The 23,106-nt window shown below is 42.0% G+C and overlaps 1 protein-coding gene across 3 annotated transcripts in view; it reads right to left on the bottom strand.

Moving 5' to 3' along the window:
- Nucleotides 1-23,106, bottom strand: part of cntn1b (contactin 1b) — a 750,295-nt gene that overhangs the window by 554,401 nt on the left and 172,788 nt on the right. Inside the window, exon 4 of one of the 3 annotated variants that reach the window (XM_072552560.1) lies at nt 22,834-22,916. The exons of the other annotated variants lie outside the window; for them this stretch is intronic. The gene's annotated coding sequence lies outside the window, so the exon portion shown is untranslated. The remainder of the gene's footprint in view (nt 1-22,833; nt 22,917-23,106) is intronic. 3 annotated transcript variants of the gene reach the window in all.

Below are 23,106 nucleotides of genomic sequence, written 5' to 3'. Positions count from 1 at the left end.
TCCGTGTAAGGCAATCCTGCCATTCCAGGAATTGACCTCGTGAACCTACGCTGCACTCCCTCAATAGCCAGAATGTCTTTCCTCAAATTTGGAGACCAGAACTGTACACAGTACTCCAGGTGTGGTCTCACCAGGGCCCTGTACAGCTGCAGAAGCACCTCTTTGCTTCTATACTCAATTCCTCTTGTTATGAAGGCCAGCATGCTATTAGCCTTCTTCACGACCTGCTGTACCTGCATGCTTGCCTTCATTGACTGGTGGACAAGAACACCCAGATCTCTCTGAACAGCCCCTTTACCTAATTTGATACCATTGAGGTAGTAATCTGCCTTCTGTTCTTGCCACCAAAGTGGATAACCAGACATTTATCCACATTAAACTGCATCTGCCATGCATCTGCCCACTCACCTAACTTGTCCAGGTCACCCTGTAATCCCCTAACATCCTCATCACATTTCACCCTACCACCTAGCTTTGTGTCATCAGCAAATTTGCTAATGTTATTGCTGATACCATCTTCTATATCATTTACATATATTGTAAAAAGCTGCGGTCCCAGCACGGATCCCTGCGGTACCCCACTGGTCACTGCCTGCCATTTCGAAATGGAGCCGTTAATCACTACCCTTTGTTTCCTATTAGCCAACCAATTCTCTATCCAATCTAGTACTTTGCCCCCAATCCCGTGCGCCCTAATTTTACTCACTAACCTCTTGTGTGGGACTTTATCAAAAGCTTTCTGAAAGTCCAGGTACAGTACATCCACTGGATCCCCGTCGTCCAGCAGAAGTCTAGCTTGTGAAGAGATTGGATAGAAATCTGCAAGTTATTGAAACTGAGAAAGTTTAGACCCTCAGTTGTTAAGAGATCATGTCAGTAGACTCAAAAATGTATCATAACATTGTCTCCTTAGTCCAAGGGAAAGAATCTGGAAAGAGTCAGTTAAGGAGAAACTGAAAGAAAAGAGGTATTTCTCTCAACTTGAGTTTCTGGAATAGATGGAGTTGGGAAATAGGTCAAAGTTTGTTTTGTTGATTGTGTCAAGATCTTGGTTTGTTTGTGTTTTTTTTAGTTGGAATGATAAACCTATGTTCTGGTGCTGAAGAACATCTACATCCTCAAGTGAAAATGCTTCAATGATTAACCATCACATTCATGAACTAAATAAATTAAAAATAAGATCTATCAAGCAGGTTTCATTATTGAATTTAATTTGTCCAGTACTATCATCAACTGGAATTATAACAGTATTGAGCAAAGACAGTTAATAGGACCAGGGAGACCTTGTTCCATTTTCTGGTTCATCTGTTTGAATTAAAGGACTAGTCAGAGTGCTTATTTCAGAGGTGCTATAAAATTAACTGTGCAAACAAAAACTTTTTTCTAGTCTCAAAACTATGGCTTGTGAAGAGCATGAGTTTCCACCAAATTCCCTTGGAATTTCTTTGGTCATTACTTTAAAAGGCACTGATCTTATGTCAGTGGTGGGTAAGTTGTTGGCGGGGATTTCGAGGGACAGGATTTATATGCATTTGGAAAGGCACAGACTGATTGGGACAGTCAACTTCATTTAAGTGCTTGTGAAACTATGCCTCACTAACTTGGTGAGTTTTTTTGAGGTGACAAAGAAAATTGATGGAGGCAGAGTAGTAGACTTTGTCAAATGCTTTGCTGAAGTCCGTATGGTAGAGGGTTAGCAAGGTTAGATCACATGGGATCCAGGGGCGCTAGCCAATTAGCTTAAAGGTAGGAGATAGGGAGTGGTGGTAGAGCATTTCTTTGTGGACTGAAGGCTTGTGATCAGCGCTGTGCTGCTGTATCGGTGCTGGGTCCACTGCTTTTCATCATTTCTATGAATAATTTTGGATGTGAATATAAGAGCCATCGTACTAAGTTTGCAGGTGACACCAAAATAGGTGGTATCATGACAATGAAGTATATCTCAGGGTGCAACAGAAAAGTTAATTGGCTGAGGAGTGGCAGAAGAAGTTTAATTTCGATAAATATGATGGGCTGCATTTTGGGAAGGCAAACCAGAGCAGCACTTATACAGTTAATAGTAAGGTCCTGGGGAGTGTTGCTGAACAAAGAGACCTAGAGGTACATAACTCCTTGAAAGTGGAGTCCCAGGTACACAGGGTGGTGAAGAAGGCATATGGCACGCTTGCCTTCATTGGTTTATGCAACACTTGGGATGTCATATTGCAGATGTACAGGGCATTGGTGAGGCCACTTTTAGAAAACTGTTGTCAATTCTGGTCTCCCTGCTATCGGAAGGAGATTGTTAAACTTGAGAGGGTGCAGAAACGACATACAAGGATGTTGCCATGTCTGAATGGTTTGAGTTAAAAGGAGAGGCTGAAATAGGCTGCAGCTTTTTCCCTGGAGCATTGGAGGCTGAGGGGTGACCTTATAAAGATTTATAAAATCATGAGGGGTGTAGATAGGGTGAATTGGCCAAGGTCTTTTTCCTAGGACAGGGGAATCCACAACTGAATGGTATAAGCATAAGGTGTGAGGGGAAAGATTTAAGAAGGACCTGAGGGGTAACATTTTCACATAGAGGATGATGCATGTATGGAATGAGCTGCCAAAGGAAGTGGTGGAGGCTGGTATGATTAACATTTAAAAGGTATCTAGATGAGTATATGAATAGTGTAAGAATATAGGGATGTGGGCCAAATGCTGGCCAATGGGAATGGGTCAGATTAGGATGCCTCATTGATATGGATGAGTTGGACCAAAGGATCTGCTTCCATGCTGTATGGCTGTATGACGACAATATTTTAAAATTAGACAACGCTAAGTTGTTGGAAGCTCATTTCAAGGTCACTGATAATATTAAGCTTGCTCACAAATGAGTTTAGCCTCAGATTGTTGCTGGAGTGAGTGGAGGAGTTAATAAGAAACAGAATTTAGAGCAGGGACCAAAAACAGTGGCTTCAATCGTCCCAATATTTAATGCAGAAAATGTGCTCATCCAGAATTGGTCACCTGATAAATAGCCTGATAATTTAGACACCGTGGAAGAATTTTCATGTAGAATCCGAGCAGTCTTTACAATTAGCCTCCAATGAAGAGATAAATAACTTGCTTACAGTATATTTCATCCATGAATTTCTCCTAAAGTAGCCATTTAGCATTAAGGAGACAGAAGCTAACATTTTCAGGCCATTTCCTCCTGCTCTATTGTAATCTTTGTAACACAGTACATCCATTAATCATTACAATAGTCAATGACATCCAATGTCGATTCCCCTCAAGATTTTCATTTAATATGTTTTGTTTTTAAAACTGGACTGAGAAAAGGAATACATCTTCAATTTAAATGAGCAAGGAATCAGGAATCCTGAAGAAGGGCTCATGTCCGAAACGTCGATTCTCCTGCTCCTTGGATGCTGCCTGACCTGCTGCGCTTTTCCAGCAACACATTTTCAGCGCTAATTTAGGATATATGGTTGGCATGAACGTGTTAGACTGAGGCTCTGTTTCTGTGATGTCCATCTCTACGACTCAATAACTCACAATGGAGTATCCCTTTTCAATTGTTCAAATTATTTGATTGTGCAATTATAATTTTTAGTATTAAATTGCTGTTAGCTTTTTAAAAATTATTTCCAGGATGTGGATATCAGGTATTTGTTTCCCACCTTGAATTACACTGAGATAGTGATGGAGAGCAACCTCTTTGACTTGCTAACAAGTCCTGGTACAATTAAATGGTTTACTCAGCCCACTTAAAGGCAATTAAAGTTTAGAGTCAGATACAGCCCAGGTCAGGCAAGGACGGCAGGTTCCTTTCCCTAAAAGGACATTCTGCTGCGATTGCTGCATGACTTGAAGTCAATTTCTAAACAGTTCTAGTTTTTAGGAGTTCAACCATAATGTAGATGCATGAGGTATCGATTGTGCATGGCACTGTACTCAGTAAAAACAATTGATCATCACTTATTTTAGAAAGCTTAAGCAGAGTATTTTTCAAAAATTAAGAAGAAATATATTCTTTTACAGAGTCATGGAGTCACACTGAAACAGAACCTTTGTTCCATGCTGAACATCATCCCTAAATAACTCATTCCACCTGCCTGCTCCTGGCCCATATCCTTCCAAGCCTTTTCTATTCCTGTACTTATCTAAGTGTCTTTTGAATATTGCCCTTTAGGTACAGGCTACCAGAATGGGTGTAAAGTAAACATCACATCTCCTGCCCTCAGATGCTCAAACATCATGGAACTACTCAGTAACATGAGACACCACAGCACAGGTTCAATTTGAACTCAACCTGCACACTGATAATCAGGACTAGGGTGAGAAACTTTCTCTCCTTATCCCCGTCATCCCTTAAGCTTGCGTCCCTGTGCAATTTCCACTTTGAGTTTTTATGAGTGGCCGAGTTGTTCACACCGTGGATGAGAAAACCTGTCAGCCTTTTGGATGATTGGAATATAGGGGGGTGGGGGAGCTTGAGTGAATCCCTTTCTGCTTGCCACTGCAATATACCACAGCTCCAATGACTAAAGAATATGACCTACTGCAGCAAATGGTACATTACTACTTAGCACAATGTTTGTCCTTGTCCTGTCTCTGAAGGTGCCTGTCAACCTGGTGCGGAATATGAGGTGAACTTGTGCAGTGGACTCAGCTGGGTCAAGAATATCTACTTTCATTTCATTTGGATGCCTGACAGCATACAGAATGAGCTGATTTTTATCCTATCAATCTGACCAGAAATAAAATCCAGGTTGCTAGGTACAAGGGCAGGAATCCAACATATGGCGCAACCCACTCCCGAACAGTTTTGCACATTAACTGTAACCAGTTTCACCGGCAGAAAGTCCCTGGTGAATCTCTACATGCATCAGAAGAGGCGTATCATTAAGAGCAATTTAGTGGTAAATCAACTTGCCTTGATTAATGTGCTGTTCTTGCCTCCTGAAATCACATCAGTGCCTGGGATCCACACTGTGTCCAACACTTATGATATAACTGATTCAAATGATAGATTGCCATTTGCCCTCTCAGTGCCCTAGAGGTTACACAACCAAGATACCGCAGCATCTGGCCTTGCCTAAAACTTCAGAGAGCATTTGCAAAAAAAATTAAATGCTTATTGCCTAGCAGTATTTGGTTCGTTTATTGTAGAAGTCAACGCAATGCCTACAAATGTCAGCGTTTGACACAGATAATCCATTTTTACTAAGCAGACCCAAGTCTGAGGATTAGTAACATTTCTAAAGATACAAAGCTTTATACCAACTAAGAAGAAAAGACCGTCAATGGGCAGCAATGACAACAGATTGTCAGCCAACTACAGCTTTATTGAGCTACAAAGTGTGAAATAAATAATCCCAAATGAATGGAAGAAAAGGAAGGGATATAGGGTTTGAGGACCCTGTAATAACAATGTTCCCGAGCTGCTTCACATAGGGCATAAATAGTACAGTGTGGACAGAATTAGTGTGGATAGAAGATAGGTTAAAATGAAGATGGAAGATCATTAGCGTTCAGGGAACAGACAATTAAATAATAAAAAGCATGCTACATCTCAGATTGTCCTCTATAGTTGTACCTAATGCTAACATGCAGTGAAATAGAGTTTTACCAAAGTCTAAGCTGAAGACCAGTCTTGACTTTGCCTTCTATTCAACCAGTCTATCTTCAATCCCAGCACCACAGGCAAAGCATCGTGATGCCAAATAGAAACAAGAGGGTGCAGAGAAAGACAACATGCTGAAATGTTTCCTTATAATTCCATAGGCTAGTAGGATATTTAGTCACAATGAGAAACATGAAGGATGATAAATCCAACACAGTTGAAATATTTCTGTGTGATTCATCGAACACTTTGCAGTTCAGGTCACTGTGGTGAAGAAGCCTATTCCTGTCAGACAGAAGTACGCTAATGATTCTAGGAATCAGAAATCATGAGGAAATAAAAAAGAGGCTGTGTTTGCTTTTATTAGAACAAGTAATCGGAACTGTACAAAAACCAAGTCCATGACTCCAAAGCTTGACCTATGGGGGTTCTTAGTCATAGAAACATTAACATAGAAGAGCAGGAGGAGGCCATTCAGCCCTTCATGCCTATTCTGCCATTGATCACAACCATGGATGATCATCTAACTCAATAGGGCGAAAGTGAGGACTGCAGACGCTGGAGATTAGAGTGGTGCTGGAAAAGCACAGCAGGTCAGGCAGCATCCAAGGAGCAGGAAAATCGATGTTTCGGGCAAAAGCCCTTCATCAGGAATGAGGGGTCTAACTCAATAGCCTAATCTTGCTTTGTCCCTATAATCTTTGATGCCTTTCGCCCCAAGTGCCATATCTAGCCATCTCTTGAATATATCAGCTACTTCTTGTGGTAGTGAATTCCACAGGCTCAACACTCTGAGTGAAGAAATGTCTCCTCATCTCTGACCTAAATAGTCCATCCCGAATTCTCAAGACTGTGACCCCTGGTTCTGGACACATCCACCTTTGGGAACATCTTCCCTGCATCTACCCTGTCTTGTCCTGTGAGAATTTTATAAGTCTGAATGAGGTACCACCTGCACCCCCCTCCCCTCCCCATCTTTCATCTGAACTCCAGTGAAAACAATCCTAACCTAGTCAATCTTTCCTTATATGTCAGTCCCAACATCCCTGAGGGAATCGGTTTAGCTCAGTAGGCTGGATTGTTGGTTTGCAGAGCAATGTGCTGCCAACAGTCTGGGTTCAATTCTCACCACCGGTTTGAGGTTATCACAAAGGCCTCTCCTTCTCAACCTCCTCCCTTGCCCAAGATCTGGTGGCCTTCAGGTGCTGCCTCACAGCACCAGGGACCCGGGCTTGATTCCGCTCTCTGGCGGCTGTCTGCGTAGCATTTGCACATTCTCACCGTGTCTACGTGGGTTTCCTCCGGGTATTCTGGTTTCTTCCCACAGTCCAAAGATGTATAGATTAGGTGAGGTGGCCATGCTAAATTGCCCATAGTGTTAGGTGCATTAGTCAGGGATAAGTGTAGGCAAAATGAGTCTGGGTGGTTTACTGTTTGGAGGGTCGATGTGGACTTGTTGGACTGAAGGGCCTGTTTCCATGCTGTAGGGAGTCTAATCTAATCTAAAAAATAAATCACCAGTCATTTCTCTCTAAAATGAGAGAGCAGTCCCTATGGTCTGGTAAGACTATGGCAAGACAATAACACCATCTCCGGAATCCGCCTGGAAAACCTTCGCTGCACTCCCTCGACAGCAAGAGCATCCTTCCTCAGAAAAGCAGACCAAAATGGCACACAATATTCCAGGTATGGCCTCACCAAGACCCTGTACAACTGCAAATAACACATCACTGCTCCTGTTGTTAGTCAACTCTGCTCTCATAACCTTCAACATAATACGTGTGCTTTGAATCTAAGCAAAACTGTGAAAACCAAATGTACTTCAGATGAATTTGCTGCTTTCCTTGTGAAGACACCTCAGCTCACTAAAATCTTGACACAAGATGTTTCTCTGGTAGCTATGATATACTGAAAAAAAGAGAAAGTCATAAAAAACTAAACAGCAACAACACACACTGATTTTACTTATTACTTACCTCCAAATAAAAACAAACCATTTTGCAAAATTTACCTTCTGCATCATTTTTCAAAATCAAGAAGTGATAAAAAACAGCACACAAAAAAAAATGCAAAAAAATTACAGTATATAACAAATATTCTTTGCTGAGCAGGTTCTAAGTGAGTTCCAGTCATGGACATATAACGGGTTTATATGAGTAGTAATATTTATTCCAAATGAAAGAATAATGGCAGAAACAAGAATCTGTACACAAATGGATACACATGAAAATCCTTTCAAGTCTTTTTTTCAACAGACAAGAATCTACAACAGTCTCTATATTAAACCAAAAACTCAATTTCAACCCAAGTGCAGGTTACTTTTTCATGATTTTAATTAAATTGAGTCTGCTTTCTAGTTGCTGATCACTGTATTTCAAGCTGTTACTTTGGAAGCTGCTGGTTTTGCAGTTAACACATAGATGCAGGTTTACTCAACATATTCAAGGGACCATCCTCATGTAAGGTAACGTCCAGCACTGAGGGACACTATCACTGCTGTCGATCTTGCTTCTGTTGGCAGAATAACAAGCGTCGATACATGACTCCCACTGTTGTCAATCAAAATTTCTCTCCAACTTCCTTTCACATTTCATGGGTTTCAAGCTTTCAACTGGCATAAAATATTAAACGTTGTGATTTAATTCAGTGCAAGATATCCCCCAGTGTGTGCCTCCTGCTGTTGTAAGCACAAAATTTACAAGGAAGCAAAACAAATTCTGCTTTATTCAGGTCTGGTCAGAATTTCTTGTCCATTACATACTTTTTGTAAAGAACTCCTTGCTTGAGGAATGATTGAGGACGATCTCTAAGGCATGGAGGTAACTTCTGTCTCCTTCAGACAGATGTGATAGAACAGGTTCGCTCATCATTGATAATCCTTACTTAATCCTTACATCACTGAGAAGGATTTAGAAAGCAAATATGTTTTAATCCATTCTGAAGAAATTGCAATCTTGATTGCCAGTTTTGCATAACTAAACCTTTATTTGCAGCTAATGAAATAAAAATACAACATTTAGGAAGAAGATGTTATCTTCATACTTGCAAATTAGTTTAGAGTTAGCACTGTTCAGAAAATTGTTTTTTTTTAAATTCATTCATTGGATGGGCATGTCACTGGATAGGCCAGCTTCTATTGCCCATGCCAGACAGCAGTTAAGAGTCAACAACTTATTGTGGGTCTGGAGTCACATGTAGTCCAGATCCCATAAGGACGGCAGTTTCTTTCCCTGAAGGACATTTGTGAACTAAATGGGGTTTTCCAACAATTGACAATGGACTCATGGTCATCATGAGACTCTTCATTCCAGACTTTTATTGAATTCAAATTCCACCATCTGCCATGTCGGCAGAACATTACCTGGGTCAATCCTGATGAAGGGCTTATGCCTGAAATGTCGACTCGCCTGCTCCTAACATGCTGCCTGACGTGCTGTGCTTTTCCAGTGCCACACTTTTTGTCTCTGGATTAACAGTCCAGTGATAATACCACTAGGTCATCGCCTCCCTCGAACACTGCCTTCACATCAATACTTCTGTTCTTTTTCTCGAAGGGTCATCCCCCATCTCTCGCACACCCCAAGCGTCCCATCTCTTGAGAGTATGAATGACTTCGGATATGTAAAATTGAGCACCTGAAGTGCGAGCAGGAATTTGATCAGAGCCAAGACCCACCTTGTCCTTAACCCACACCTCCTCTTGATGAATTTCTCTTTCCACACTCAAATCCCCTAAATGAATCCTGTTAATTCTGTCCATACCTCTCTTGAGAATTGAATCTTTGATCTCCATCACTGAACATGGTGGTTCAAGAAGATTTGTTTTAAAAACACAAGTCCAACATGCCTGAAAATACTGAGACTACCAATAGGAAGATAGGAACAGGACTTGGCCATTCAACCAATCAAGACTGTTCTGTCATTTAATGCAATCATAGTGGATTGATAATCAAACATTTATCTGTCTCTATTTTAACTATATTCAATGACTGCTCTTCCACGGCCTTCTGGGGTGGATAATTCCAAACATGCACCATACTCCAAATGAAAAGAAGTTTTCCTAATCTCATTCCTAAATGGCATCTCCATTATTTTAGAATGGTTCCAGCATCACCAACTGGGGAAACATCCTACCAGCACCTACCCATCCATCCCTTTGAGTATTTTGCAATTTTCAATGAGATCGACTCACATTCTTTGAAATTCTAATAAATACAGGCCCAGTTTGTCCAAGCTCTCCTCATAGGGAAGTCTCACCCCCCCCCGGGAAAAAGTCTGGTGAACCTGCATCACAATCTCACTGTACCAATAATATCTTTGCTGAGATAGCGAGACCAAAACTGTACACAGTACCCCAGGTGGGGTCTAACCAAGCTCCCATATGATTGAAGCAGGACTTCATGACTCATGTACTCAAACCCCCTTGCAATGAAGGCTAACATTTCATTAGCCTTCAGGGACTTATTCACAAACACACCAAAGTCCCTTTGTAATCTCTCATTCCATTTAAGAAATACTCTGTACATTTGTTCTTCCTACCAATGTGGATAACTTCACCTTTTTTGACTTATCTGCCATGCGTTTGCCTGTCCATATATACCTGAAAAAAGAACTCCTTCCTCAAAATGGACATTCCTGTTTTCTTTGATGCCATATGCCAATTTGGAAATATTACTTTTGGTCCCAGTGTCCAAAACATTGATATTTATATCGTGTGAACAGCTGGGGCCCAATTACTGATCCTTGCACCACCCTCCGAGTCACAGTGTGCCAATGCAAACCCATTTATTCCTCCTACTTGTTTTCTGCTGGCCAATTCTTAATCTGTATCAGTACATTACCTCCTACGTTATACCATGTGCTGTAATTTTGCTACACAATCTCCTATGGGGGACATTACCAAGAAGTCAATCGGAAATCCAAATTTACTACATCCATTGACTTCCCATTCTCAATTTTGTGCATCACATCCTCAAAACATTCAAACAAATTTGTTAAACATGATTATCCATTTACAAATCCATGAACCACCAAATGAGATAATGGACCAACTATTGGGTTTAGCAGGAATGACAACCTCCACAAAAAAAGCTTTAAAGTGATCAAAGATCTTCCAGCAGACAAACTATTTAAAAAAGATCAGAACAAAGGTCAACAATCAAATCATGAGGGGTCTGGGTAGGATAAATAGACAAAGTCTTTTCCCTGGGCTCAGGGAGTCCAGAACTAGAGGGCATAGGTTTAGGATGCAAGGTGAAAGATATAAAAGAGACCTAACGGGCAACTGTTTCACACAGAGGGTAGTATGTGTATGGAATGAGCTGTCAGAGGAAGCGGTGGAGGCTGGTACAATTGCAACATTTAAAAGGCATCTGGATGGGTATATGAATAGGAATGGTTTGGAGGGATATGGGCCAGGTGCTGTCAGATGGGACTAGACTGGGTTGGGATATCTGATTGGCATGAATTAGTTGGACTGAAGAGTCTGTTTCTGTTCTGTACATCTCTATGACTCTATCTACAATTCAAAGAATTTCCAAATCTTCCAAATCCAACAGTACATTTAGAAATATTTGGGTAACCTCCCAAATGCCTGAATTTGTGATGTCAGAAACATGGGGAAAGATAGGTTAATGGTAAATGTCAAAGTAGTTACATACCTTAACACTTAAATGTTAACAATGAAGCACTCTGGGGGTAATGTTGGATCAGGTAGTGACTCTGAAAATGTTAGTGTTAGCAACGACATTAGATCCCACTCAATTTGATGATATCGTACAGACCTAGATGGAGAATGAAGGGTCTAGCTCAACATCACAGTGTGGCCAGAAATTAGATTAGATTACTTACAGTGGATTACACCTCTTCCCACCCTACCTCCTGCAAAAATGCCATCCCGTATTCCCAATTCCTCCGCCTCCGCCGTATCTGCTCTCAGGAGGACCAGTTCCACCACAGAACACACCAGATGGCCTCCTTCTTTAGAGACCGCAATTTCCCTTCCCACGTGGTTAAAGATGCCCTCCAACGCATCACGTCCACATCCCGCACCTCCGCCCTCAGTCACCACCCCTCCAAACGTAACAAGGACAGAACTACCCTGGTGCTCACCTTCCACCCTACCAACCTTCGCATAAACCAAATCATCCGCCGACATTTCCACCACCTCCAAACGGAACCCACCACCAGAGATATATTTCCCTCCCCACCCCTTTCCGCCTTCCGCAAAGACCGTTCCCTCCGTGACTACCTGGTCAGGTCCACGCCCCCCTACAACCCACCCTCCCATCCTGGCACCTTCCCCTGCCACCGCAGGAACTGCAAAACCTGCGCCTACACCTCCTCCCTCACCTCTATCCAAGGCCCTAAAGGAGCCTTCCACATCCATCAAAGTTTTACCTGCACATCCACTAATATCATTTATTGTATCCGTTGCTCCCAATGCAGTCTCCTCTACACTGGGGAGACTGGACGCCTCCTAGCAGAGCGCTTTAGGGAACATCTCTGGGACACCCGCACCAATCAACCACACCGCCCTGTGGCCCAACATTTCAACTCCCCCTCCCACTCTGCCGAGGACATGGAGGTCCTGGGCCTCCTTCACCGCCACTCCCTCACCACCAGACGCCTGGAGGAAGAACGCCTCATCTTCCGCCTCGGAACACTTCAACCCCAGGGCATCAATGTGGACTTCAACAGTTTCCTCATTTCCCCTTCCCCCACCTTACCCCAGTTCCAAACTTCCAGCTCAGCACTGTCCCCATGACTTGTCCTACCTGCCTATCTTCTTTTCCACCTATTTACTCCAATCCCCCTCCCCCCTGACCTATCATCTTCATTCCCTCCCCCACTCACCTATTGTACCCTATGCTACTTTCTCCCCACCCCCATCCTCCTCTCGTTTATCTCTCCGCCCTTCAGGCTCACTGCCTGTATTCCTGATGAAGGGTTTTTGCCCGAAACATTGATTTTACTGCTCCTTGGATGCTGCCTGAACTGCTGTGCTTTTCCAGCACCACTCTAATCTAGACTCTAGTTTCCAGCATCTGCAGTCAGTGTTTTTACCTAGTTCCTTGCTGTATTCAGGTTTAAGCTCTGCTACTGTTACAAGGCAGGTCAGATACTTGTACAATACGTTTTGATGCCATACCGCAAAGCAAGGCTGTTCACTTTAAATTACGCACGGATGTAACTAATACCAGGTACCGACCTGGCTCAGCACAGGGATGCAGCAAAAGCCTTTGGTCAGAGAGGTGAAAGTTTCCAATTCAAGATCAACATTTTGCATTTATAAAGCACTTTCCTCATATGAATATGTTTCTGGGCATTTCACAGGAGTATCCTAAAGTGAAACTCGACGCTAAACCACACAAGGCACAGGTGACCCAAATGTTCGATCAAGGAGTTGGAGTTTAAGACCTGCTTCAAATGGAAGAAAGCAAAGAGGCAGAGAGTTTGAGTTGGAAGTTCTGGAGCTCAGGGCCCAGCCTGATGAAAATTGAAACATGTTCCAAGACAATGGAGTTGATGAGTCTAGGCCAGCTGTGAGGCTGGAGGAGATCACAGATATCAGATCCATCAAGTGCAGAAAGATGAAGGAAGCCATTAAGCCCATTCTTGAAAACCCCTATGAATTGATTCTGGCTTCCTGTGGCTGGGCCAATGGGGAAAAACAACACATTTAGGCAGGGGAGAAGCTGGGAAATCAGTCAACCAGCTGAGGCCTATTAGGTGGAAGGTAAAAGTGTATTTCCAGAGAAATGTGACAGTGATGAGAAAGCGAGTAATTGGAAATGACCTCTCAGAAGAGATCTTGATGGACATAACCATCTTTCATTTCTTCAAAAGTCTCTTTTCCCCATCATTTTCATTGCAGGATTAATACTTCTCCATTAAGTAAATGGCTTAGAAGGGAATAACTTGCATCTGTGGGTACTGACTTGGCAGTTATGAGCATCATATAATTTGTCAGATACATGGCTGTTACTTTTAATTGCATTTCATTTAAATTATATATTACAGGTGATTACAATCAATGTAAAAAGTAATTACTATGCAAATTTCAATCAAGGAAGCCCTGTTTGAAGTTCGAGAGGTACGACCATAAAATAACTTCTCTACAAGAGATTTAAAGCTACAAGAAAATTAAATCCTTGAAGGAGATTGAACAAATTTCAAGCAAAATATATGTTCTATTCCTGCTAGCCATGGAATAAAGGACTGTGAAATTGTGAACTTTGGAAAAAAGAAGCCTTCTAACAAATCACAGAATCCGAACAGTACACAAAGAGGCCATTCAGCCCACTGAGACCCTCCAAAGAACATCCTACACAGCCCACCACCCTATCCTGTAACTCTGCACTTCCCATGGCTAACCCACCTAACCTACACAGCCCTGGACACCACAAACAATTTAGCATGGCCAATCCACCTACCCTGCACATCTGTGGACAGTGGGAGGAAATCAGAGCACCTGGAGGAAACCCACACAGACACAGGGAGAACATGCAAACTCCACACAGCCTGTGGCTGGAATCAAACCAGGGTCCATGGTCCTGTGAGGCAGCAATGCTAACCACTGATCCAACCCAAATCAAGGCAGGACCCAGGGATTTTTACACCAGAAAAGTGCAATCTTGGACAAACACTCAATACCACCACTGTTGGATCTCTGGCATTTCAGACTAAAGCCAAAGAAACACCATCTCACCACCTCTGTATTTGTCAGCTCCATTTCTGTGCACCCCTGAAGCTGGTAGAAATGTTAATGGGGAATACAGCAGTTATGATCCAAGGGAGTGTGTCATTCTCTACCTTGTTCCACATAATGCAAAGCATTGTGAAGGGGGAAAGAAAAGCACTTTGTCACAATTTCATAATGGTGTTGCCACAGTGCTTTCATAATAAAGGCCAACATGTCATTATTTTTTCACCTTAAGATCCAAATCCAAATCCAAAGATCTTACATCCAAAGATGTGCAGGTTAGGTGGAGTGGCAATGCTAAATTGCCCAGTGGTGTTGAAACTGTGTTGCTGGAAAAGCGCAGTAGCTCAGGCAGCATCCAAGGAGCAAGAGAATTGACGTTTCAGGCATGAGCCCTTCTTCAGGAATGAGGAAAGTGTGTCCAGCAGGCTAAGATAAAAGGTAGGGAGGAGGGACTTGGGGGAGGGGCGTTGGAAATGCGATAGGTGGAAGGAGGTTAAGGTGAGGGTGTTAGGCCGGAGTGGGAGTGGGGGCAGAGAGGTCAGGAAGAAGACTGCAGGTTAGGAAGGCGGTGCTGAGTTCGAGGGATTTGACTGAGACAAGGTGGGGCGAGGGGAAATGAGGAAACTGGAGAAATCAGATTTCATCCCTTGTGGTTGGAGGGTTCATAGGCGGAAGATGAGGCGCTCTTCCTCCAGCCGTCGTGTTGCTAAGGTTTGGCAATGGAGGAGTCCAAGGACTTGCATGTCCTTGGTGGGGTGGGAGGGGGAGTTGAAGTGTTGAGCCACGGAGTGGTTGGGTTGGTTGGTCCGGCTGTCCCAGAGGTGTTCTCTGAAACATTCCGCAAGTAGTAGTGTGTAGGGATGTGTTGGCTAGATGGATCAGCCATTGTTAATGCAGGTTTACAGGGATAAGGTGAGGAAGGGAGTATGGGTGAGATGCTCTTCAGGGGTTGGTGTAGATTTGATAGGTCAAATTGTCTCAATCTGCACTGCAGGGATTCTATGATTAAAGTTTCCATAGGTTCATCCATTAATCACTCGGTCATTTATTAAAATGTGATTAAAGTACAAGTCTTGAAAAACCTTAATTTCCCTATCCGCTGCAAGAACATTTTGACGAAGTGCAATAGGGAGCACTGTATATAAAATATCAGAATTAATTCACATGCACAAAAAAATTACATAAAATCTGACCAAGAACATTAACATTAAATATAGCAACTAATAGTATCATTTAACCAAATGCCAACACTCTGCTTTTAAAATAAAGCCATTCACAGAGATTATGATTCTTCTATGCTGACAGTAAGCATTCTTGACTTTATTGTTAAATGCAGTATTTTTTCCTCATTTGTCAAAGGTATATTGACCACCCTCTAATTCTATACAAGGGCATTTAGAGTTGATTCAACAGGTATATTCCAAAATGAAATATAACCCTGTTTCCACTTGAGGCTAAAGGACACGTGAGAAATTCTTTCAATATTCACAAATGAACTGCTTGTTCTTTTCAATATTTTATCAACTTTGAATCCGTATTTTATATTATGTTAAAAGTGAACAAAAAGCTAAAGAATGGCCAACCGAGGTACTTCTTTTCTGGATTAAAACCACTCATTTGTCTCAAGAGAAAACAATTAGAACATTTCATACTGCTGTTTGCCTCAATGCCTTTCTATAATAAAAGGTCAAAATTAAGGCATAATATCAGAGCAAGGCATCATGCATTTAAGAGAGAGGCAAGGAGCAAGTTCTTACCTCAGAGGTAGTGAATCTGTGGAATTCTTCACCATGGAGGATCGTACAGATTGGGTCATTAAGTATATTCAGGAGTGAAATAGATTATTTTAATCAGCAAAGGAATCGAGGGTTATGGGGTAAAGGCAGGAAAGTGGAGTTGAGGATTATCATATCTCATTAAATGGCAGAACATATTGGATGGGCTGAATGGCCTACTGCCTTCCTCTGCCTTATGGTTTTATGGTCTTTCCTGAACCCAGTTCAAGGTGGGAATTTCAAATTGAATGTTTCACTCAAATACACTCCCTCAAATTCTCAAGGTGCGAAATGGCAGCGCAGGACATTTAATCAACACATCACTCTATCTTTGCTGTAAAAAAGATTAGATTAGATTAGATTACTTACAGTGTGGAAACAGGCCCTTCGGCCCAACAAGTCCACACCGACCTGCCGAAGCGCAATCCACCCATTCCCCTACATTTACCCCTTTTACCTAACACTATGGGCAATTTAACATGGCCAATTCACCTGACCTGCTCATCTTTGGACTGTGGGAGGAAACCGGAGCACCCGGAGGAAACCCACGCAGACACGGGGAGAGTGTGCAAACTCCACACAGTCAGTCGCCTGAGTCAGGAATTGAACCCAGGTCTCTGGCACTGTGAGGCAAACATGTGTCACATGTGGAAGCCATTTTGTTGATTGGGTCAAAAATTCAGCAAAAATTTGTTTGCAGAGCCTACACCATTGAAAGCTACTGAACTCACAGCAAGTCATCAAGCAACTAAGACAATAACCAATTAGGTAGGATTCTGGGTAATCCAAGATGGAGGATAGGAAAAATCTCTGCCTGTAACAGGCTGCTCCTTTTTTGAGGTATTTTAGGTGTTGGAGGTGATTTCCTCAAATCCCAGAAGCAGCAATTACTGTTTTATATGCTGTTGCATTGTTTTGGAACTTTGGAGAGAAAAAAAGTCAAAACAACAGCACTTTTAAAAGGGAGCGGAAGACAAAGGTAGCACATGGTCAGGTCAGTGCAGGAGAGAGAGAGAGAGAAAGAAACCCACACTGCTAACTGACACAGCAAAGAACCTGCACTGTTACTGCCCTTGCTGTTTGAATTCATATATCACTGGACATTGGAGTGCATCTGGGAAGATTAACAAACAGCGAAATTCACAACTGATCTTGGCAGATCCTGTTTGGGAGAGGAAAGACAAATAAGTGAATAGTTTTAAGTGTGGCCTTGCTGTAAGTCTGCAGTAGTGAGAAGAGTGTGTGCTTTCTAGATGATATGTTTTATACACAAAGCTCCCTCTACACCAGTCATACAGTGTAGAAACAAACTCTTCAGTCCAACTAGTCCACGTTGACCATGTCCCCAAATGAAACTAGTCCCACTTCCCTGCGTTTGGTCCATATCCCTCCAAACCTTTTCTATTCGTATACTTATTCAAATGTATTTTAAACTGTACCCACATCTGTCACTTCCTCTGGCACTTCATTCCACACACAAACCATTTTGTGTAAAAAAGATGCCCTTTTAAATCTTTCTCCTCTCACCTTAAAAACATGCCCCCCAGTTTTGAACTCCCCCCACCTCGTGGAAAAGACTTTTGCTATTCACCTTATCTCTGCCCCTCATTATTTTATCAACCCCTATAAGATTACCCCTCAACCTCCTACGTTCCAGTGAAAAAGGTCCCAGCCTATTTTTATACCTCAAACTCACTTTTCCCAGCAACATCCTGGTAAATCTTTTCTGAACCCTTTCCAGTTTGATAATACCCTTCCTGTAACAGGGTGACCAGAAGTGCACATGGTACTCCAGAAGAGGCCTCACCAACATCCTGTATAACCTCAACATAACATCTCAACTTCTATATTCAATGGTCTGAGCAATAAAGGCAAGCTTTTTGCAAGGTTTGTGAAGGTTTGTAGCTCAGGTTGAGGTTTAGGGTGTAGGGTGTAGGCCCCATCCAGGACAAACATATAAATAGAAAGCAGGAGACAACAACTTCGCTTCACTTGGAGGTCACCACTGATGATGTTACCTAGCCAGGTAATGAAACGTCTGGATATCAAACCTACAACTCAGTGAGCAAACCTACACCCTAAATAAAAGCAAGCATGTTAAACACCTTCTTAACTATCCCGTCGACCTGTGACACAAATTTTAAAGAATTATGTACCTGAACCCTGCGGTCTCTCTGATCTACAACACTACCCAGGTCCCTACCTTAATTGTACAAGTTCTGCCCTTGCAATACCTGGCATTTATGCAAACTAAACTCCACCTGTCATTCCTCAGCCCATTATCCCAATTGATCAAGATCTCTTTGTAATGTTAGATAATCTTGTTCACTATCTACTATATCACGAATTTTGGTGTCATACTCAAACTTACTAACCATGCCTCCTACATTCTCATCTAAATCATATATATAAATGACAAACAAAAGTAGATTCAGCTCCAATCCCTGTGGAACACTACTGGTCACAGGGCTCCAGTCCAAAAAACAACCACCCATCATCACCCTCTGTCTCCAAGTGAAGCAAAGCTGTTGTCTCCTGCTTTCTATTTAGATGTTTGTTCTGGAAGGGGTTCCTGGGGTTTGTGGTGATGTCATTTCCTGTTCATTTTCTGAGGGGTTGATAGATGGTATGTAGATCTATGTGTTTGTTTATGGTGTTGTGGTTGGAGTGCCAGGCCTCTAGGAATTCTCTGGCATGTCTTTGCTTAGCCTGTCCCAGGATGGATGTGTTGTCCCAGTCGAATTGGTGTTTTTTTTCATCCATGTGTAGGGCTACGAGGGAGAGAGGGTCGTGTCTTTTTGTGGCTAGCTGGTGTTCGTGTATCCTGGTGGCTAACTTTCTTCCTGTTTGTCCTACGTAGTGTTTGTGGCAGTCCTTGCATGGAACTTTGTAGATGACGTTGGTTTTGTCCATGGGTTGTACTGGGTCTTTTAATTTTGTTAGTTTTTGTTTGAGAGTGTTGGTGGGTTTGTGTGCTACTAGGATTCCGAGGGGTCTTAGTAGTCTGGCTGTCATTTCTGAAACTTCTTTGATGTATGGTAAGGTGGTTAGGGTTTCTGGCTGTGTTTGGTCTGCTTGTTGTGGTTTGTTCTTGAGGAATCTGAGGACTGTATTTTTTGAGTATCCATTCTTCGTGAATACATTGTATAGGTGGTTCTCCTCTGTCTCCTATCATTAAGCCAATTTTGGATCTCACCCTGAAACCCATGTGATCTAACTTTACGAATTAGTCTACCATGCAAAACCTTGTCAAAGGCTTTACTAAAGTCCATGCTCCTTCAAACACTCCCAGGACAGGGACAGCATGAGGTTAGAAAGTGACAAAAACCTTCTCTCCACTGTCTTCTTTCTAATTATTACTTTTTATTGAGATAAATCTTTTGATTAAATTTAAAAATATAAGCCATAAGAATTAAGTTAGCTCGAGCAGTGTTTTGTAGAGGAATAAGACAGTGCTATTTTCTGAGCCTCCAGATTGGAAGAAGCAAAAATGGTAAGTGGAGTGCATGAGGGGCATGGATAGGGTAAACAGACAAGGTCTTTCCCCTGAGGTGGGGGAGTCCAGTACTAGAGGGCATAAGTTTAGGGTGAGAGGGGAAAGATATAAAAGGAACCTAAGGGGCAACTTTTTCACAGACTGTGGTGTGTGTACGGAATGAGATGCCAGAGGAAGTGGTGGAGTCTGGTACAATTACAGAATTTAAAAGGTATCTGGATAGATACAGGAATAGGAAGGGTTTGGAGGGATATGGGCCAGGTGCTGGCAGGTGGGACTTAGATTGGGTTGGGATATCTGGTCAGCATGGATAGGTTGAACAGAAGGGTCTGTTTCTGTGGTGCACTTATTCTATGACTCAATGACTCTAAATGTGGGTGGCACGGTGGCACAGTGGGCAGCACGGTGGCACAGTGGTTAGCACTGCTGCCTCACAGCGCCAAGAGACCCGGGTTCAATTCCCGCTTCAGGCGACTGTCTGTGAGGAGTTTGCACATTCTCCCCGTGTCTGCGTGGGTTTCCTCCGGGTGCTCCGGTTTCCTCCCACAATCCAAGATGTGCAGGTTAAGTGAATTGGCCATGTTAAATTGCCCATAGTGTTAGGTGAAGGGGTAAAGGTAGGAGAATGGGTTTGGGTGGGTTACCTTCGGCAGGTCAGTGTGGACTTGTTGGGCCGAAGGGCCTGTTTCCACACTGTAAGTAATCTAATCTAAAAAAAAGTCTTGAAAGTGGAGGTAAAACAAAACCCCACCCCATTACAAATAAGAGTCCATCTGAGCTCCAACCTTCTGACAATCTGACTGCAAGAAACCTCACAGTCTGAGATCTTCACTTCAACTAAAGCATAAGTTTTAGCGAAGAAATTATAGGCCTGCTACTAAAGAGACTGAAATAATAAGTTATAACTGTGTCTAGCATTTTTGTGTAAGATTGTGGTTAGCTGAAGGGACTAAGGCCCAATGAAGAGCTTATGCTCAAAACTTTGACTCTCCTGCTTGGATGCTGCCTGACCAGCTGTGCTTTTCCAGGGGACAGCTTTGGACAATGAGGTCTTCCTCAAACTAAGTAACAATGTCTATCATACTAATGTAACTTGTATCTGTTGCTATCATCCAATCTGGTTTCCGACAAGCATCTCATCTTATTACACTACCAGGCGGTTTTCCTCCACTACATGGACCAAGCAGAAACCTGCCAGGAAATAGGTGGGTAACAGCAAATGTGCTCAACGTATTTAGCACCGAGATGAACTTGAGTAAGGATCCAACATATAACCATAGTGTGTAAGAGAGATGAATAAGTGAGACAGTATTGAAGACATCAGGAGTTAACTTGTGATAATGAGTGAGTTGCTTCATTTAAGTACGCACAACAAACTTATTGCTGGAATTATTTCACAGGGATCATCATTCTGAGAATAATAAAAATGCACACCCCTTATAAGCATGCATATGTATCACAAGATGTAAAAAGGAACATGCACATTTAGTGTGATAAAATGTTGATTACTATAACAGGCATCGCCTGTTCAGGATTGTGCACATAATGCCCAATATCTAACTGTATAATAATATAGCTAGAGGCACAATAATGGACTCCCATGTCACCTTAAGATGCTGGCCCAAAGTTTGCAGTGAGCAAAAAGCAAGACTGCTCACCGTTAATGCTGAAGTAAATATTGCTGAAAAATCCAGCAAAGTTTCTCATTGGAGTTTTATCTATATCGCTGCGTAGCAAAACTGCAACTTCAGGAAGCATGTTTTAATTGAACAGAGAAAAATGCGGTTATCAAGCTGCCCAGGCATCCAATCAAACTCAAGGATTCCCACAGACAGCCAAACTGGAAACAAAAAGCATGAAAATAAATTACTTTAAACAAAGAACTTAGTGAGGATTGGGACAAAAATGTAGGGTGAAGGTAGAAGCTAAAATATTCTGAAAAATCTTCTTTGACAATCAATGAAGAAAAATAACTTAAAGCACTAATTAATTATTTAAAGCACTCCACAATTATTACATTTTTTTTCAGAATTACATCTATTGTTCATCAACATTTACAACTCGTGTTGCATTAAAACTCCTGATTGGGTGAGATATAATTTTTAAGAGGTTTCTTACAATGAGGTGCTCAGAGAATTTAGAATTTCCATGGATTGCAGTGGATGCTGGCTCTACAGGTGGTACCACAGTCCAGAATCACCACACTAATTCCTTAACTCAAGTCAATTTCAAAACACGGGAGGTCGGCAAACAGTCAACAATAACAATTAGAATCAAATCTTACTTCAATTCACTTGATCTCACAGCTCGCTTTGAGAATAAGAGAAATGATTTAACATGATATCAAACTACGCTCCATTGTTAAACTCGTTTATCTTCACCTGATGAGCCCTGGCATTGAGACATGTCAGTATTCTCACATTTGATTAGGAATCCTGCTCATATCAAATTGTTCCGATTAAATGGCCCTGCATCTTTTGTACTTTTCTCTGTCCAGACAGCAGTTGTTCAAAGACTCCCTAGCGCTCTTATGAGTAAAATGCACTACCTTGATTAAAATGAGAGTCTTAAGATACTATACAGTGCTATTTTCATTCCAAATCCGTGTCATCGTAGTTTCTGGAGTGAGCCAATTAATCTTCAGTGCCTTGGAAGTAGGTTACAACTTCTCATTAACTAGCTTTAGTATACAACATGACTGTTTCCAGTTATTGTTAATTCTGAAACAGAATTCATTCCCAAAGCCTTGCCCTGAAGAGAAAATTAAATCAGGAACCAAGAACTGTGACATGATATCATTAAACTTGATTTTTAAGCATGACAATCCTTCAAACAGCGGAGCAAGTAGCATGAGGATTTCACTGTGCCTAGACATATCACTTCACAGGTTTACTGGATCCATCAATATTCACTGATAAAGCCACATGGAATACAATTGATATACTGTCAAGACAAACACTAAATAATTCCTTCCTTCAGTTCCACTGACATCACAGTTTACTTAAGAATAGCAAGGTGACTACCTTGCAGATAACAATTCAAACTTGGTAACATACTTGGCTAACTCTTGCCAGGCATCACCCCAAATTCTTACAGTGAGTTCTATTGACTGTTTTGGCTTAACTGCCTGCACATCGTGACAAAACAATTTGTGAATACTACCACCACAGAACATGAAATATTCGGGCAAAACAGAAATACCTTCCTTCATATAACATGTTTCATACACTAGGAAAGTCTCCAAGCAGTTTCTCAAGTACCTTCAGAGAGGTGGTATACTGGGCACAGTCGAGATTTATCCCATTGAAGTGGAAACACCAGGCAAAAAAAAATCCAGAACACCCTGGATGGCAAAAGAAATAGGCATTAAAATGTTGCTTATGACAGATGTCCGTGAGAGTACAGTACAGAGCCTGGTCGAATATCACAGGTATAGAAGGGAAGTGAAAAATCAAATGCAGAAAGAACTGTCAGTGCAATGAAAGAGCAATGAACATAAAAGGAAACCAACAGTTTTCTATCAGAACTTGAAG

This window comes from Chiloscyllium punctatum, chromosome 32 (assembly GCF_047496795.1).
Source record: "Chiloscyllium punctatum isolate Juve2018m chromosome 32, sChiPun1.3, whole genome shotgun sequence".
Classification (NCBI taxonomy): Eukaryota; Metazoa; Chordata; class Chondrichthyes; order Orectolobiformes; family Hemiscylliidae; genus Chiloscyllium; species Chiloscyllium punctatum.
Note: the sequence above shows the minus strand (reverse complement) of the source record. Positions and strands in the feature narration are given on the sequence as shown.